At 41.4% G+C, this 19,701-nt stretch overlaps 1 protein-coding gene across 1 annotated transcript in view; it reads right to left on the reverse strand.

Moving 5' to 3' along the window:
* Positions 1-19,701, reverse strand: part of ANAPC2 (anaphase promoting complex subunit 2) — a 1,102,972-nt gene that overhangs the window by 24,905 nt on the left and 1,058,366 nt on the right.

Below are 19,701 nucleotides of genomic sequence, written 5' to 3' on the forward strand. Positions count from 1 at the left end.
CTCCATCATATCAGCTAGCTCTCTCCCTATACCAGTCATACTGCCAACATTCAAAGTTCCTACCGTCAGTACTACACTCCTAACCTTCCTCCTCTCTTCCTGCTTTCGGGCATGCCTTCCCCCTCCTCTTCTTCTTCGGCCAACAGTAGCCCAATTTCCGCCAGCACCCTGTTGGCTAACAGTACTGGTGGCGGTCGTTGTTAACCCGGGCCTCGACCGATCTGGTATGTAATTATGAAAACTTCTTGGCATCAGTAATTATAGAGAGAGAGAGACTAAATAATACACAGAATTGTACATATTACAGGAATAAAGTAGAGGCAATACACTTGCAAGTGATTTAGAATTATAAATGCACTAGATTTTATTTACTGTAATTACAATTAAGGTAAGCATTCAATCAGCAGTCATATTTTAAAAGTATGACTTCACAAAAAAGAATATGGTGTGAATTGCAAGAACTAACCATTCTCACAGTAGCAAGAGTATTTTGTGTCCTTAAATGACTGTTGCTTTACTCTACGTAACTGAAGTGTCTCTCTTGGTGTCTGACTTCTGCAGGCAACCAGTTTCAAACAACTGTGCCACACCAAGAGAGGGTTCTTTCTCCTGTGGAGGTTTGAAGACTAGGTCTGAGAAGGATAACACTATTCTTGTAGCTGTCTAACAGTGTAGTTGGTCTGCATGATTTGTAATTTTGTTTTTATGGGAGATATCCCATTTTTAACAACTTGTAGATTTGACAGCTAAGGAGAAATTTGTCTCACTGGTGGTCAGATAAACCAATGTACAAGTTGACAGTGATGAGTTTGAGTTTTTACAAGAAAAAATCTGCAGTTTTTGTTTATAGCAGTTTGTATTTTGTGTGTGTTCAAGCTGGAATGCAAGGCTACAAGAGGGAGCTCATATTCAATGTCAAGAAGGAGGACATTTTTAGCTAAGGCATTATGAGCTATAGGGGATGAGGATGTGCGAGATTCTAAAGCATATTTTTTTTTAGTTGGTGCAGTCTTTTGCTAAAATATTGTCAATGTGCTTGGTGAATGAAAGAGTAGGGTCTAAGGTGATCTCTTGGTACTTCTGTTTTGTTACTAGTGCCAAAGGTTTGCCATCTCTTTCAGTAACAATTAGATTTGGGGAGTTAGTAGGGGGGTTGCCACCTTTTCAGTGGGCCAAAGTGAGACATGGGGGTGTGGCCAATGACAATGGCCACACCCTCTACCATGATGTCACCACAGGAGCAGTGAAAAAGATGCTGTTATGGGTACGACGGATGGCTGCTGGAGTGGCTAGCTGGCCGCCTGCTGGAGTGGCTAGCTGGCCGCCTGCTGGAGTGGCTAGCTGGCCGGCTGCTGGAGTGGCTAGCTGGCCGGCTGCTGGAGTGGCTAGCTGGCCGGCTGCTGGAGTGGCTAGCTGGCCGGCTGCTGGAGTGGCTAGCTGGCCGGCTGCTGGAGTGGCTAGCTGGCCGGCTGCTGGAGTGGCTAGCTGGCCGGCTGCTGGAGTGGCTAGCTGGCTGGCTGACCGGCTGCTGGAGTGGCTAGCTGACTGGCTGACCGGCTGCTGGAGTGGCTAGCTGGTTGGTGGGAGTAGCAGCTGAATGGATGGATGGATGGCTGGCTGCATGAATGGATGGATGAATGGATAGCTGCCTGGCTGGATAAACAGACGGCTGAATGGACGGACGGCTGAATGGACGGACGGCTGAATGGACGGACGGCTGAATGGACGGACGGCTGAATGGACAGACGGCTGAATGGACAGACGGCTGAATGGACAGACGGCTGAATGGACAGACGGCTGAATGGACAGACGGCTGAATGGACAGACGGCTGAATGGACAGACGGCTGAATGGACAGACGGCTGAATGGACAGACAGACGGATGGCTGGTTGAATGAATGGCTGGCTGAATTAATGGCTGGCTTTCTGCTTGAAGGGATGCATGGCTGACTGGCTGGCTGCATGAAGGGATGGCTGGCTGGTTAAATTAATGGATGGATGGCTGGCTGATTGGAAGAATGGCTGGCTGAATGGATGAATGGCTGACTCGTTAGAAAAAAATATCTGGTTTTTTTTTTTTTTAGCGGCTGTAGAAGTGCTTAAAACAAAGTGCTCCTACAGCCGCGATCTTTGCAGGGCTCTTCCTGCCCCAATCCCTAACCCTTTCATGAAATGCAGCCAATTGCTGCATAAATTACAGCACCCGAACCTAACAGGCAGAAGCTTTGCCTGCAGGTCCAAGTTGGTGACGTAACTGAATTGCCATGGAAAAGCCGTAAGTAATTGCGGCTTTTCCAAGGAAATTCAGTGCGATTGAAAAGCGGGACTTTTCAAGTCCCACTACTTTGCACAGTGGGCAATGGGATGAGGCAGCTCAATCCGTGAGTGTCCCACTGACAAAGGGATGGGTGGCAACCTTAGGAGTTAGGGAATTTCTGCAGAGTGCCAAACATCATGTTAGACATCAGGGGACTAGTAAGCAGCAGATTTTTATTTGTGCAGTAGCATAAAGCTGTAAAGGAAGATTGTAGTTTCTTCTGAAGGGCCATGGCATTCTTAAATGACTCAAATATTAAGATATCACCTGCATTAAGGTCCACGCTGAGGTCAGCAGATAACGCATTAAAGAACAGGTAAAACAGTGATCCAGGGACAGATCTTTGTGGGACTCCTATGTTACTTTTGTCTTCAGAAGAAAAGGTAGGTTCTTAGAAGTACTTGGAATGAACTGTTTGAAAATAACTTTGAAGCCATCTTATTGTACCCAATGCAAAACTGAATTTGGTAAGTCTGTTGAGCAGAACGTTATGATTTACTGTTTTGAATGCTCGTCGTATCAATGAATAGATTCCCCAACCCTGTAAACTTTAAATAATTTATATTTTAATATATGGTGTCCATGGCTGTGTATAATGATGTCATGCTGCCAAAAAATGTATGAAGGTATGTTGTTTACAAGATTTTTTATTATACACCACAGGTTTGCTATACACCTATAATCACTGGATTTCTTAGGGCTTGCTTTTTTTTACGGGACGGGAATGATGTGCGTGTTTAAAGGCTGGGAAAAAAACAAGTAGTTAAGGTGAGATTGAATGGAATGGATTCATTTTAGTCAAAATCTCAAAACACTGAGACCCAAAATGTTAAACTCAGAGTACTGAAAACCTGTTCATAAGCAGGGCCATCCCCACCACCAACTGGGGGCTGTGCATATATATATATCCATACATAGTCCATGTCAGATCCACAAAAAAACATATTACCGACGACCGGATCACCGAGACGACATCGCCAATACAATACATCCCAGACAACAGTGAGTAGTGTGGAATGGGATGTATTCCCATTTCCGCAATGTGGTGCGATCTCGGAGATGGTATATTTAAGTAGGGGTGGGTGGGGGGGCTTGTCCCCCTGCTATACACGTTTGTTTATTTTTTAACTGTATTATGGAAACGGGAATAGATTCCATTCCATAATACATATACTTTTACCTCTGTCTGGAATGTGTTGTGTCGGCGATCTTGTCTCGGTGATCCGGTCATCGGTAATGTGGGTTTTCGTGGATCTGACATGGATCCAAATACACACACACACACACATATATATATATACATATATATACATACACACACACACACACAGTGGATATAAAAAGTGTACACACCCCTATTAAAAAAACAGGTTTTTGCGATATAAAAAAAAAATGACACCACAATAGGTTCATAGGTGTGTACTAGTCTAATGGCCCTGGAGCCTTTACAAACTTAGCCCAGAGGATTACCCTGACACCTTGCCACCCGAGCTTAGTTCCCCGTGCCTCTGTTGAGTAGAGTCACTGGAATGACCCCCCCCCCCCCCCCAGGGTGAATTTTGTATTTCCCATCCACTCATCAAGATTTCTCTTTCAGAGGGCCAGTGAGGTGCTCTGTTTGACATGTATGAGAAGTCTATTGCATAACATGAGCAGTCCTTTGGGTTATGAACCTGTCCTCTCCAGCATTTTCTGTTGATTGTGGTAATGAGGTAGAGGTCTCTGGAGCGTGTGGTGTGGAGGGATTGCGATTTCTTTAGATGTAGCATTTCTAACAGAGCTGGGTCAGACATGGCTTTGTAAGCCAAGCTGAGATCACCTCCAAGTAGTTATGACAGAGAATAGTTTGAGTTTGAATCTGTCCACATAGGACAAGTGTTTAAGGCCTAGGATCCTCTTTGTGAGGTACTTTTGAAGCCTCTCCAGTTGTTGCAGGTGTCTGGTGTGGTACATACCAGATGGGGCACTGTACTTGATGACTGGCCTAATGAGGGAAGAGTAGAGGGAGACAAAGACCTCTTTCTTCCTGGATGTAAAACCCTCAGTAATGAGATGTGCCACATAGGACTTTCTGATCACAGTGGCCATGTGGTGGTCAAAAGAGAGGTTGCTGTCAACCTGTGTTCCCAGATCTCTTATAATGCCTTCTGTGTTCAGTGGACTACCATCGATATGTTAATTCATGGGAACCGGGTTTTTCCCAAAGGGGATGACGACATTTTTTGGCAATGAGCTTAAGGCCATGGTTCTGACACCAGCTGTTTATCTCAGTGAGGCATTTCTGTAGGATGTCAACATCACTTGGGGAGTTAATAATAGCTCTCAACTTGCAATTGTCTGCGAACTTGTCAGCCAGAGTCCCTTTGTGTTGGCCTTGACTTCAGAGAAGTAGATACCAAACAGGAGAGGACCCAGGACAAAGCCCTGTGGGACTCCACTCATGACTGGTCGGCAGTCTGACTTGGAGTCAGCTACTTTCATACTGTGGGTTCTATCTGTGAGAGCCAGTTTGCAACCCACCTAGCAAGATACAGGTTGATGCCTAGCGTAGTGAGTTTTTCTGATTCCTGAGTGCGGGATGGTATCAAAGGCCTTGGCCAGACCAAGGTAGGCTGTATGAACCACCCTGCCTTCATCCACAGCTCTGGTGACTGATTCAAAGAAGTCAACCAGGTTGAGCAGGCATGATCTACCCTTCACAAAACTGAACTGTGTGGGATCCAGCATTTGGAAATTCCCTATATCCTTGTTTATTAGGTCCATGATGATGCATTCCAAAGCTTTGCATATCAGACTCATCAAAGCTAATGGGGCGATAGTTCCCAGGGTCTGCAATCGCTCCTCCTTTTTGGAGAGGGTTTACTGTAGCAGTATGCCGTTCGGTAGGGACAAAGCCTGAGGTGAAGCTGTGATTGAACAGATCACACAGCTGATGTGCCAGTTCACTCCATAGTTCATGTAGAACACAGCCAGGGATGTTGTCAGGTCCCACAGAGGCTGTATTCTTGGCCTTGGACAGTGCTGTTTTAATCTGTGCAGTAGTAATACTGGGTGCCTGGCAATCTATTGGTATTGTGATTGGCTCTTTTGGGGGGGGGGGGGGTAAAGACAGCACTAAATCTGTCGGCCAGTATATTGGCAATATCTATCATTTAAAAACTTGTCTCACCTTTAATGTGACCTGTACAATTCAAATGAAAAACAAATAAATCTGTTAGGGGGAAAAAATATAAAAAATAAAAAATGTACAACAAGCTGGTTGCGCAAGTGTGCACACCCTTAAACTAATACTTTGTTGAAGCACCTTTTGATTTAATTACAACATTCAGTCTTCTTGGGTGCACACCTGCCATCAATTAAAGAGACAGATTAATCCCAAATAAAGTTCAGCTGTCCTAGTAGGATTTTACTGGCATTTACTCAGCTGCCTGCTACAACAAAAGCCATGCTTCGCAGAGAGCTTACAAAGTATCAAAGGGATCTCATTGTTGAAAGGTATCCGTCAGGAGAAGGGTACAAAAAAATTTCCACAGCATTTGATGTACCATGGAACACAGTGAAGACAGTAATCAAAAAGTGGAGAAAATAAGGGACAACAGTGACTGTGCAAAGAACTAGACGTCCCTCCAAAACTGATGAAGAGACTAAAACTGGTCAGGGAAGCTGCCAAGAGACATACAGCAACACTTTAGGAGCTGCAGGAATTTCTGGTAAGTACTGGTTGTGTTCTACATGTGACAACAATCTTCCGTACTCTCTATAAACAGAAAAACATCTAAGCCCGGCTAAAATTTGCAAAACAATACAACTCTCCCAAAAGCATGTGGGGAAAATGTGTTATGGTCTGATGAGACCAAGGCTGAACTTTTTGGCCACAATTTCAGAAGGTACTTTTGGGGCAAAACAACACTTTGGGGATGGTGTTCTTTTGTTGATGCAAAGTGAAGTATGGTGGTTGGCAGTATCATACTTTGAGGTTGCTTTTCTTCAAATGAAACTGGGACTTCAGTCAAGGTGGAGGGAATCATGAACAGCTCCAAATACCAGTCACTTTTGACCCACAACCTTCAGGCGTCTGCTAGAAAGCTGAAGATAAAGAGGAATTTCACCTTTCAACACGACAATGACCCCAAGCATACATCAAAATCAACAAAAGAATGGCTTCACCAGAAGAAAATTAAAGTTTTGGAATGGCTCAGAGCTCAGACCTAAATCCAACAGAAAATCTGTGGGGTGACCTGAAGAGGGCTGTGCATAAGAGATGCCTTCGCAATCAGACAGATTTTGAGAGCTTTTGCAAGGAAGAGTGGGCAAATATTGCCAAGTCAAGATGTGCCATGCCGACAGACTCCCACCCATAAAGACTGAATGCTCTAATTAAATCACAAGGTGCTTCAACAAAGTATTAGTTTAAGGGTGTGCACACTAATGCAACTAGCTTATTGTACGCTTTTATTTTTTTACCCTAACAGATTTGTTTGTTTTTCAATATAGGTCACATCAAAGGTGGGAAAAGTTTTGAAATTATTTACTGCAGTCTCATTTTTTATATCACAAAAACCTGGCATTTTAACAGGGGTGTGTAAACTTTTTATAGCCACTGTAGATGAATGGAGTGTCAGTACTGCTGGCAGTCGCAAATATTAATATATTCATAGACGCACATTCATTCTGTGCTGTTTATTTGGCTCCATTCCTGACAGCAACCAACCCCCTACTAATCTGGCGACACTGTTCTTTTCACAAGGACAACAGCTGGTTATCAGAGGACAGCTTCTAGGAAGTTATAAGGGTTTACCAGTTACATGCACCTCAAATGCCCATGCAGCCCCATGGGACATGCAAGGAACTTTCATAATGTCCTTCCTATGACTTGTGCTTGGCTCTGCTTATGGGTCGAATGAGTCCTATGCTGACAAAGTGCTGTTTAGTAGGACCACATGTACCAACCCACACTGCTACAACTTGTACCTCCACTGGATATCAGCCACACAAAGGACTGGCCTGCCTCCCTCTCCTCACAATGGACAAACTAGCACTGGCTGATCACTCCCACACCTTTCACAGGCCACCTCCTCCAGTGTCTAATGCAATTTAACTGGGGGTCACACGGGCCACAGTTAGGACTTTATGCCACTGCACCAAAGAGTTAGGAGACCCGTCTTTACAATTCTGATTACATTTACTTGTTTGTTAGCTATGGGTATACCAACCCTGTAACTTTACTTTCCCAGTAAAAAGAAAGGGGTGTTGTTTTCCCAAACAGCTGCATAACTGAGTGCCACTTGGTCATACTGGTCTCAAACTCAACAAATGCAGATTCTAAAGCAGCAGCAACAATCTTTACAACAAAAATTAACAGGTGTGTTCCACATCAAACATTCCTTACTTTTAGAGTTGAGAAAAACATAGAAGAAACTGCAATAACCTTTTACTACAAACAAACTTCAACAAAAAAGGTGGGAAAGCAGTTCTCAGCAGAAGACAGAGCAGGTGTATCTCTTTATATACATTTGTAAAAACTAAATGAAAACTCCAGCCAAGCTGGAACTTCCAATGAGTTCACCTCTCAAACCTCTTGAATCAGAGGCCCATGGTATACATGCAAATGACCATTAGGAACAACAGGTGTTTCAGCCAATTGGCAATTCTGAATGCCCATGACTTGTTTTGTCGTTATAATGGACAATTTCAGGCCAATAAAGTCAAACCCCACTAGCTGTGAATATGCATATTTCGGCCTTGATATGACCACATCTGCACAGCACAAGCAGAGTGTCTATATACATTTGAGAAGTTTATAAAGCATATTCTAAAACCCCATGTGGTTGTTCAACTGGTTTGCTGCTACTTTAAAGTCATATTTGGAAAGCATAAAGTTATGAAGATACTTGCAATAAAAAGAGTTCCTGCAATGAACTGAAATGCAAAGTGATCTTTATAAATATGTTGTTACTTCCACTGTATTTTATAACCTTAAAATAGTTTTTCACCTTTGAGTGGAATATAATTTTACAACCTATGCCAGATTTCCTGAAAATTTAGTACAGAACTGCTAGTAAATGCCAAATCTATGGCACTCTGATTAAAGTTCTATTCATTTTTAACCAATGTAGACCAACAGAAAGGACAATGCCTTTTTATCATGGCCAATTCATGATCGTCATCTGATTAAGTAAAATATTCAGTCACAGAGTACACTTGTGCAGCCTGAGGGAATCAAACCTAGGACTAAAATATAAAGTCTGTTAGAGTAGTTCACAGTAGTATACATCTTTAAGAATTTGTTCCAGTAGAGGGATCTATACCATGTGCTCAAGTCATTGCCTGAGAATTGCAATATTGATTCTGGACAGTGAACACCATGTCTGTGAGAGACACCTTTACTCTGCCATTGAAAAATACTTTTTAGAGGTATTTAACATGGTGTCTGACATGAAAGATCTCAATGTATACTATGTACTGCCTGACGAAAATACCATCCAGGTTTTTTTTTTCTATTACAAGTCTGTCTATTTATGAATTTTCTAGAAGGTCACAGCCATAACCAATATCAGTCCAACAAGTTGCCATTATGCTTACAACTGCCAACACAAACATTAATAATCTCAGTCTTAATGAATTTTATATTATAATGCTTTTCTAATCATTTTTTTCACAAAGCTGTTGAGTAACTTACATTTTTTTTTCATTTTCTTTATCAATACAAATCTCTACAACAACTTAAAATAAACCTGTTACATCTATCATCTTTTCATTTGCAATGCAACATGCTGTAAAATGGAAGCTCTGGATCCAGAACTTTGAGCTACATCTCATAACGTATGTGGACTTGCAGACAAGCAAAACTTCTGTATGCAGTCTTCCTGACTTCAAGACATTCAACATTTTTAACCGTGGAAAGGTGAATGACAAGTCAGCTACTGCAAGATAGAAACTTTAAGACTACAGGCCAAAGAAAAATGTAATTTGTCAAAAACTTTAGAAGGAACCAAGCCAGGTCATTTGTGAAACTAGATGTTTAAACGGATAAAATAAAGGACAGAGCAAAAAGACAGTCTGGTTAAGTGTTCAGTTTCATTAACCTGAAGCCAAGTTGGCAATAAAAAAAAATACTGGGCAGACTGCTGACAGAATCAGAAACGACTTTACATGACACACGAAGTATACACAGTAAATGAAATTGCAGGCATGCACAGGAAAAAACTTATGCATGAAATGGGGAGTGTAATACTACAACTGTGGCTACAAATAATTTAACAATGAAGTATAAAGGTGAAGATGCACCTGTGAAGAGCCACAAAGTTAAAACTGAAGTCCTGCATAGGTTTAACTGCAAGCAAGAGAAGAGAAAAAGCATAGTATTTAATCAAAACTTGCAGAGTATATGAAGGCAAGTACCGTTTTGCAAGAGGGAGTAAAACAAATCCATCGGACAAAATTTCAATACTCAGAGAAAAATAAAGGAATTTTTGACGGTACTCTATCAACGCAGGAAATAAAGGGTCAAAGTGCAATGTATTTGGGTCAAAGTGCAATGTATTTTGCAGAGAACACCAAGTAGTAGCTGCAAATTTGTTGCCTTTCAGGCAGACTACATTTTATCAGAGGTCTAAACTTGGAACACTGAAGGTGTCAAGCACTACATCAGTGTATAGTTATTTGACATATTAAGGGTGCAAAGTAAAGTCAGTGGGTTAAATGCTGCTCATACAATGCCCCCCCCCCCCCCCCCCCATTGTGCCAATGAAAAACATCCTGCAACTATCAAACAGATTTGATTATTTGACACATAAGAAGCTTGGCTTGGTTAAAGAATTTCACAACATACAAGCACAGAAACTATTTATTTGCTCACCAAAGTAGAGCATTGCTACATGGACCTTTTTTCAGACTCGAGAAGTACCATTATGTGACTTATTTAGAGTCACACAGAAGGCAAATGCATGCTGAGGGAATCAAACTCTGAAGTAAAGGAAGTAGCTGAATAATGGGTCAAATCTGTAATCCTCTGTACTGATAGACACCTTTATATTCACCAAAACCCCACACCAAATGTTTCTAGTGGCAGCATAAATTCTTGCAAGACTGCCACTTTTAGTTACTTCCACACAATTCAAGTTAATGGTAAAAATAATTATATTTTTTTCAGCTTCACCAAGAGCCAAGCATACATATAGTAAACAGCAACCAAAGCAAAGTACAATACTACAGAAATCAGATGCCAGTGATAAATCTGCACAATTCTGTAAAATGCTTATCTACTGGTCTGGAGTACTTGCCATGTGAATGCAGCATCAAAACATCTTATGATACTAGAGAGACCTGGTTGCCATTACAAAGCCGGGAATTGTACAAGTATTATGTAGAAGCCCGTATTGCCTAAAGGTGCTTATACTGATGTGTTACTATGATCTGGTTTGTTTTTTCATTCTTGAATGACAGCATGATTTAATAAAATGTTTTCTTTAAAAAAAAAAAACCTCATGATGCAATATCAATACTTACCCCTCTAGGACAGTACTTGTTATCCGAAGGAACAGGACAGTGCAAGAGGTTAAAAGCAATGGAGAACTTTGCTGGCACTGTTAAATACACACAGCCTAGTGAATGAGTTAACACAATGGTTACAGCTGTGAAGCAAGATACACAGACTCCAGACATCCAAAAGCCTAACAAACCGATTCAAAGTACCACCTGACAGCTGGAAAAGTGGAGACAAAAATGTCCAGTGCCAAACACTAATTGGGTATCTGACAAATTAAGCTAGATAAAACAAGTATGGAAGTGATGTATACTCAGTTTGCTCTTGGAAAGTTACAGATGTCTCAGGACTAACCTTCTGCTGCAAGAAGATACACCACTAGTATATCATTTAGCAGCAAATTGAGAAAGACATGCTGACTACTATTTAAAGATGTGAACGATTCTCCAACTTGTTTATGGTACAGCAGTACTGGCCAAGATAAATCATATACCACTGAAGACCACATTCAGTATATCATTAAACCAAGCCACATCTAGACTGCAATGGATATTACTAAATCTGCAAAAAATAAGACTTTACAGAAAAATAGAGAGCAGGCAAGCAAATTCACACTACTGATATAATACTCTCAACCTGTTTTAGGCATAAATATAAATATATATCTGGGTTTATATATAATATATGCACATAAATATAAATATATATATATATATATATATATATATATATATATATATATATATATATATATATATATACACACACACACATTTTACAGAAGACTCCGGTCTTGTGGGTTATTCCACAGTTAATGTCACATGAAAAGTTAAGACTTTAGGAGTTATGCTCTAGAAGACGGCAACTAAAGGAAAATTTTATGAAAGGCTGGTCAGATCAGTTACCAGCAGTTCATACAGATACAGTATTATGTGGTACAGAGATAAAATTTATTACAGCCATAGTTTTATGCTGGCAATGTACTTATATAAATAAGAGGAGCCGTGCTGGAGAAAATCCAAGAATTACAATTTGGCCGTGTGAAGTGTAAAGAAATATAAGATGTTCTGTAAAGGCTAAAGATGTCACAGTAAAAAAAAAAAAAAAAAAAAAGGAAAATGGTCACGTCTGTAAATGGAGAGTTCTGTCATGTGATATACCAGAGCTGCCATGGCACAAGAATGGAACAAATCTGCTTCAGTTCAGAGATGACCAGTACCTGATTTTTACTGCCTACTGCTCTAAGTTTCCAGCGGGTAATTAAACTATACTATAAACGTTACTTTAACTAGAGTGTTGAAAAGTATTTTAACTACACATAGAATTTTACATTTTTATTTCAGGCAGTGTTCTACTAAGTAGCAAACACAAATTCAGAGAATTCAAGCACGTAACTAGTATTCTGGGACATCCTCAGAGCAATGGTCTAACTAGAAAAAAATTATACAAACCTTCAAAAACCTGACGTAATGCAGAAGCAATGGTAAGTCAGACAATTAATGATGAATATGGAAATGTTCCACTTCAAGGCATAGGCTAGGATGCCTAATGTACTCTGCCACTATTTTATTTATAAAGAAGCATAAAGGTAATGCAAGTTCAGAGGTTGTCTAGAAATCATCACATACATAAACACCATTATGACAAATCAGGAAGAATTATGTCAGATTTGCAGAAACAGAATAAGATGAAACTACAGATTCTGAAAGATCACAAAAAAATATCAGTTCGAAACAACTGTGGATCTAGCAAAAGAACCAAGATCTTGTATGTAACAAAGTTCTCCAAGGAGACATAGAAGGTTGAAGATAGCAGATGCACAATGCTAAGGGACAAGTTTAAAGCTTAATCAGTTTATTCAGAATAGTCAATCTCATATTCATTGTGAGAAAAGTCTAGAAGTTGCTTAAGAGTTCAGTGGCAAGAATCCCAAACAAGCTCTCTTGCAGACGTTACCTGAAAGGCGAGAGCAGAATTTAGAGGAACAGAAATCTGATGTCCAAAGTTCTACATATGGAAGAATAACAACCCACAAATCTATCTGCTACAGTGACACTACACGTGAATACAAAATATCAGTTTGCAACAGACAGCAAAGACTAAATGTGTACGAGAAAAGATCTTTGTTGAAAGCTAATTCATACTACTGTACTGACCACAACACATTAGCAGAGTTGAAGGTAGATTTTTTTTAAAACTACTGTACAGTAATGCTACATTATCTACAACGCAGTATTTTATTTTTATGAAAAGGGTGTAATACATATATATCTAAAGCCTTAAGATGTGCTACTGGGGCATGCTCATCATGCGGAACTGGGAGCAAAGATTCTGGCCTAACATTGTATCTCATTACACTAATATACTTTTCTAGAAGCATTTTGCAGTTAATGGATCACAGCTTAACCCTTTAAGCTAATTTTCAGACTTGACAAATATCAGACAAATGTTTCTAATAACTATCCTACCATTGTGTGTCTATAATACATTTCAGTATGCCATCTATAACACCCAACATTACAAACTGCTGCACTGTTATGGCACCCTTCTCTGCAAAAGCTCCAAAAAACTGCAGACAGACTCTTTGTGAATGAATGGTGAGGTGATGCTACAATTAAATTAGACTGTTGAACATTTCTGTAAAATAAATATATTTCACATCATGAATGCATGCATCACAAAGTTACCAATTTACAGAACTTTGATGTGCAACCTACAAAACTCATTCTTTTAGAAAACACAATAAATGCAGTAGTGGTGATACTTAAAATCCATATACAAGTGTGTTTTATAACCTGAAACGTACATGCAACTTTTGATGTAGAGTAATTATCATCAAAATACAATACCTAAAAAATAATAGACAGAAATATAAGTTTTACTACCTCAAAAGCAAGTACAACCATTGACAGAATTTAAATAAAATACTCAAATGATTCCATTACTTAATCTACTACTACTTTCGGCTTTTCCTGGTTACGGATCGCCACAGTGGATCACCTGTCCGCTCATGATTGGCAGTGGAGTTTTACGGTGTCAAGTTGCCAGCCCGGTGCCCAACCTTCCACAGAAGGTACACACACACGCACACACACCTAGAGGCAAATTCAGTGTGTCCAATCCACAGCATGTCTTTGGGATGTTTTGTATTGTCACTTTTGAAAGAGCTAGACCCTTGTAATTAGGAGAAGAAACAAACTACTCCAACTTTCTAAACTGCTTTGTCCTATGGAGGTAAACGGAGCTGCCTGTGAACATTTAATGATAGCAAGGGGTATTCCCCTTTAGTTAGGAAAGAACACCGGTAATTGAATGCATTGGTTTAAATTTGTGGAGGTAACCGCCTTTGGCATGAAAGAAGGATTAGTACAAAAGGAAACCCTTGTTAAAAATAATGTAGGGATGCTTGGAAGAAACAGCCTGCAACTCGGACACCCTTTTTACTGAAGTAATGGCAACAAGAAAAGTAGATTTCCATAACAAAAATGTCAAGTCACAATCCTTAGCCGGTTCAAAAGGACTATGGCTCAAGGCCTGTAGAACAAAGTCAAATCCCACACAGGAGAAGGATCTTTGATTGCAGGCCTCAGAAGGAGTAACATTTCATAATGGTTTTACATAACCAATCACAGACCCTGAAGCCAATCCTGAATGGAAACTGAGTATGGCTGCCAAATGAAGTTTATTTTTGCAAAACTAGAACCTTTTTGATATAAAGATTCTAGAAAGGACAGAATAGCAGAAATTGGAGCTGAAAAGGGATCAGTGTGATTGTTGATCGTCCAAATCAAAAACCTTTTCCACTTGCTCTTGTACACCTTCTTAGCAGACATTTTCTGGGAGGCCAAAAAGATAGCTTTGACCAGAGAGGAGAACCTGGACCCTCTAGCAATCATAGGAATGGGAGAAGCCATGCGGTTAACTTGAGAGTGGGGAGATCGGGGTGGTGTCCTAATGTTGGGTGAGAAAAGAGGTCTGGTTTGGGTTCCAGTATTCATGGAAGATATTTGAGATGAGACCAGATGACAGGGAATTACACCTGATGAGGCCAAAAGGGGATAACGAGGATCATTGTGTACTTCAACAGTCTGGCTTTCTGGAGAACTCTTGGGATCAAGGGAAGAGGAGGGTAGGCATACAGAAGTCCCAGGGGCCAACTGCGTACCAGAGCATCCCTCGAGATCAGAGCAAAGAAACTGCTGCATTTGTTGCTATAAGGGGATGCATTTGTTGCTATAAGGGACGCAAAGAGGTCACAGCAGGGAAGACCCCAACAGTCAAATATCTTGTTTGATACTGACTGATTGAAGGACCACTTGTGAGGCATCAAAACAGACCTGCTGAGCCTGTCTGGCAACACTTTGGATTTCCCCGGTACATGTGCTGCAAGTAGAAAGTAGTTTGAAGAGTTTGCCCATTCCCAGACCCTCATGGCCTCGGTACGAACGGGTTCCTCCTTGTTGATGTACCAGGACTACTGACATGTCTGTGTGAATAGCAATAGTCTCTGGAGTGAAAACGTCCTGTAAAGCTTGCAGCGATAAAAGGACACCTCTCATCTTCAGGAAGGTGATATGCAAACTGCTCTCTATCAGAGTCCATGTGCCTTGTCCCAGCTTCCCCTGGAAACCCCACCCCCCCCAGATGGGAAGCATCCCTGGTCACAGTGGCTGAAGGTAGGGGTAGAGTGAAAGGCCTGCCAAATGTCAGATCTGCCCGAATCCACCACTGTAGATGAGACCTGCAAATGTTTGTGAGCCTGACAGAAGCAGATAGGGGCTGACGCAATATAAGTCCATTGCAGAATGTGCATATAGTACCTGGCTAGCAGAACTAAAAGTATAGCAGCTGCCACAGATACTAGAGCTCTTAGTATCAGCCAGGCTGGAGGAGTAGGAGATTCAGAATGGCTTGGATGTGAGATTTCAAAGTGTCGCTTCAATGTTGTGGCAAAGCAGCTACTTGAGTAGAAGTGCTCAGTTGTACTCCAATGAATTCCAAAGTCTGAACAGGCAATGGAAGTGACTTGTCCAAATTTATACTAATGCCTAGGAGGTGAGAGAGCTGGAAAAGACAGCCCCTGGCCTGACAATGTTGACGATGAGTGGGGACAGTCAGGAACCAATCATCCAAATATTGGAATACCCGAAAACCCTGCAGTCAGAGATGAGCTGCAACCACTGCCATGCACTTGGTAAACATCCAGAGAGCAGTGGTGAGGCCAAAGGGTACGGCTCAAAACTGGAAGTGATTGCCTCGGAGGTAGAAGCGCAGATGACTTCTGGAGCACCTGTCAATTTTTATTTGATAGTACACATCCTTGAAATCCACTGAGCACATCCAGTCGTCCTTCCTCATCAATGGGAGGATGGACTGAATAGTCACCATCTGGACCTTGGTATTATAGGTTGGTACTAGGCTATTGGCCCTAGGGCCTATACATGCCTAGCCATAACAATTCCCTGGCTATTTCTTCCCACAATATTTACTTCCCTGGACCCCTGTCTAGCAGGGTGACTGACATGATCCCCGGAGTGAATTTCCCATCTCCCATCCAATCATCAAGGTTCCTTTTGAAAAGGGCCAAAGAGGCGCTCTGTTTGACATGTACAGGCAAGTCTATTCCAGAGTCTGGGGAGTCTCTGGGTTAAGAACCTATCCCTCCAGCATGTTTTGTTCATTGTGATGACAAGGTTTAGATTCCTGGAACGTGTGGCTCTGACGGACTGGGATTTCTTTAAGTGTAGCATGTCCAACAGCTCTGGGTTTGACATGGCCTTGTATATGTTAAGCACAGACTGCCTCTGAGTAGACAATATGCGACACAGTATAGGTGGAGTTTTTTTTAGACCGTCAGCATAGGGCATCTACTTTAGGCCTGTGATTCTTTTAGTGAGGTATTTCTGCGGCCTTTCCAGTTGTTGTAAATGTCTTGAGAGGTATATACCAAATGGGACGTTGTATTCTATAATGGGTCTAATGAGGGATGAGTACAGTGGGACAATGACCTCCTTTTTTCAGGATGAAAAGCCCTTACTGATGAGGTGTGTGCCACAGAAGGATTTCCTGACTTATGGCGATGTGGTCATCGAAGGTGAGACCACTGTCCATCTGTGTACCCAAGTTTCTTATCACACTTTCAGTGTTTAGTGCACTACCACCTGTGTGGTAATTCACGGGTACAGGATTTTTCCCAAAGGGGATAACTACACATTTCTTGGCATTGAGCTTGAACCCATGGCTCTGGCACCAAGCATCTGTTTCTGTAAGGCCCTTTTGTAGAATATCCACACCATATGGGGATTCAATAATGGCTCCCAGTTTGCAGTAATCTGCGAACTTAGTTAGCCAGGGTCCCTTAATATTGGTCTGTACTTCAGAGAAGTAGATGCCAAACAAGAGCGGTCCCAGGACTGAACCCTGAGGTACCCCACTTATCACTTGTCTGAAGCTGGATTTGGAGTCCGCTACTTTTACATTGTGGGTTCTGTCAGTAAGCCAGTTGGCAACCCTTCGAGTGACGTAGGGATTAATGTCCAGCCTAGTAAGTTTATCTATGATTCCAGAGTGGGGGATGGTGTTGAAGGCCTTGGCAAGGTCCAAATAGGCTGTGTGGACCACCTTACCCTTGTCCACAGCTCTGGAGACTGATTCGGTCAATCAGGTTCAGGAGACAAGACCGCTTCACGAATCCAAACTGGGTGGGGTCCAGTGTTTGAAGGTTGCCAATGTCTTTGTTTACAAGTTCCATGATAATAAGTTCCATAGCCTTGCAGATCAGGCTCATCAGACTGATGGGGCAGTAGTTCCCAGGATCCAAGGTGGATCCCTCCTTGTGGAGTGCGATAACTGTAGCTGTACACCCGAGGTGAGGCTATGACTAAACATGACAATTAGGTGAGGTGCCAGTTCATTTTGTAGTTCATGTAGTACACACAGCCCGGGATGTCTTCTGGTTCCATGGATGCTGTATTCTTAGCTTTGGAGAGTGTGTTTTTTACCTTTATGGCTGTTACTACCGGAATCTGGCAATCTTTCGGTATTGAGATGGACCCTTTAGGGGGTGAGGCGGGGTGAAGTTGGCACTGTCTTCTTCACGTACAAGTTGAGATTGCTTAAGTCCAGAATGGACCATAAGTCCATTTTCTTTGGCACCAAAAAGACATGGGAGTAAGTTCTGGACCCTTTCTGATCAGTTGGGACCTCTTTGATGACTCTCTTCTGCATCAACTTGGCAATTTCAGTAGCTCAAAAACCAAATAATGCAACCAGCAGACTGTGGCAAAGAAACAGTATTTAACATATGTGGCTAAAAGCACATATTAAAACATAGAAAAACAGACCAATTTCATCTTAGTCAATCACATGGTCTTCATCAGTGTGAACATCTTGAATACATCAGACTCCTTATATAGTCAATAATAAGAAGCTCTACCAGCATAAACATGCGACTGATTAAAGGTGCTCATTTAACCCAAGAGCAAACAACCCCCCCAGCTTAATGATCCATGTTTTTCTCTTTCCTATTCAGCATTTGATGCCAGCCTGTCTTACTGGACCTAATACCCAAAATACGATCAATAATAAAAAAATTTAAAAAGGCATTTTTATGTACCATAGTGTGATTGTAAAGGGCAATGGCAATTTTTGGTGTTTAATATCACAAAGATGCTCAGAAATCCTGAATTTGACCGGTCGTGAAGTCTGAACAATTACATATGGCTAGATACATCACCCTGTTTGGCAATTAGCAAAAAAGGTGATGTTATAAACCCGACTGGCATTTTTGTTGCTAAAGCACTTGGTCTTCATAACTCTGGAACTGTGTGTACAATGACCGCAGGGGAAACAACCCATGACTTGATCCCCCAAAAGTGTAGTTTGAACATATTCTTTCTTTTGATGGGACCCATGTCTATAATGATTAAAACAGGAACCCAAATTTTTGCCCTTCCTAAAGGAAAAGTGACATCTATTTTCCAAGAATTCAGAGAGATTATCTGCCAACAAGATATTCCAATGATGCTGGACACTGTTCATAAGTGCTCCAGTATTCCTACCATATGTCGTAACAAAATGTATAATAGGCTGTCCATCAACAGCCAAATCTTTATATTGGAGAAGACTCTTTGTCAATGGTGTCCATCCTGTTCTTGGCTTGAAAGACATATCCCGCCTTGTACCCTCTGTTCTTGAATCTGATTATAAGGTCATCTCTGAAATGCTGATAACTAATATTACACGATCATATACATTTAACTTTCATAAACTGAGACTTAGGAATGTTTTACAGATATGTGGAGGACGACAGCTGGTGGCACGGAGAAGGCAGTTATACTCTGGGAACTTCCGGTAAACCTCAGAAATTAAGGTATCATGACATCATATCATACTGGACAGCGCAGTGGTGCAACGGTAGCATTGTTGTCTCACAGCAAGAGGTTCTCCAGTTCGATTCTCAGTTGAGGTGCCTTCTGTGCAGAGTCTGCATGTCCTCCCTGCATCCGTATGGGTTTCCTCCTGGTGCTTCTCCCCAGACCTCCGCTGAAAAATGGCTTTGTTACAAGTCGGACTTTCCCAGTTAACAAATGTTAAATAAATAAAAAATAAATAAATAAAAATTACCCCTGGTCACCAAAACATCCAAAAAAGTAATCCGATCCGTATCATAGTTTACCGTAAAGTGTATCCTCCATTTGTTCTCATTAAGGTAGCTGAAAATGTCCGGTAGGTAGTCCACATCCAATCTCCACACCATCCAGCAATCATCCAGATATCTTTTCCAAATGTCGATCTCCTCCAGAAACAACTTTTGTGAGCTATCAAATTATTTGCTCCTCAATATAAGCCATAAATTAACCAGCGTAGATCAGGGCAAAATAAGCCCCCATAGCCGTACC

Source organism: Protopterus annectens, chromosome 16.part0 (genome assembly GCF_019279795.1).
Source record: "Protopterus annectens isolate FY-2018-M chromosome 16.part0, PAN1.0, whole genome shotgun sequence".
Taxonomy (NCBI): Eukaryota; Metazoa; Chordata; order Ceratodontiformes; family Protopteridae; genus Protopterus; species Protopterus annectens.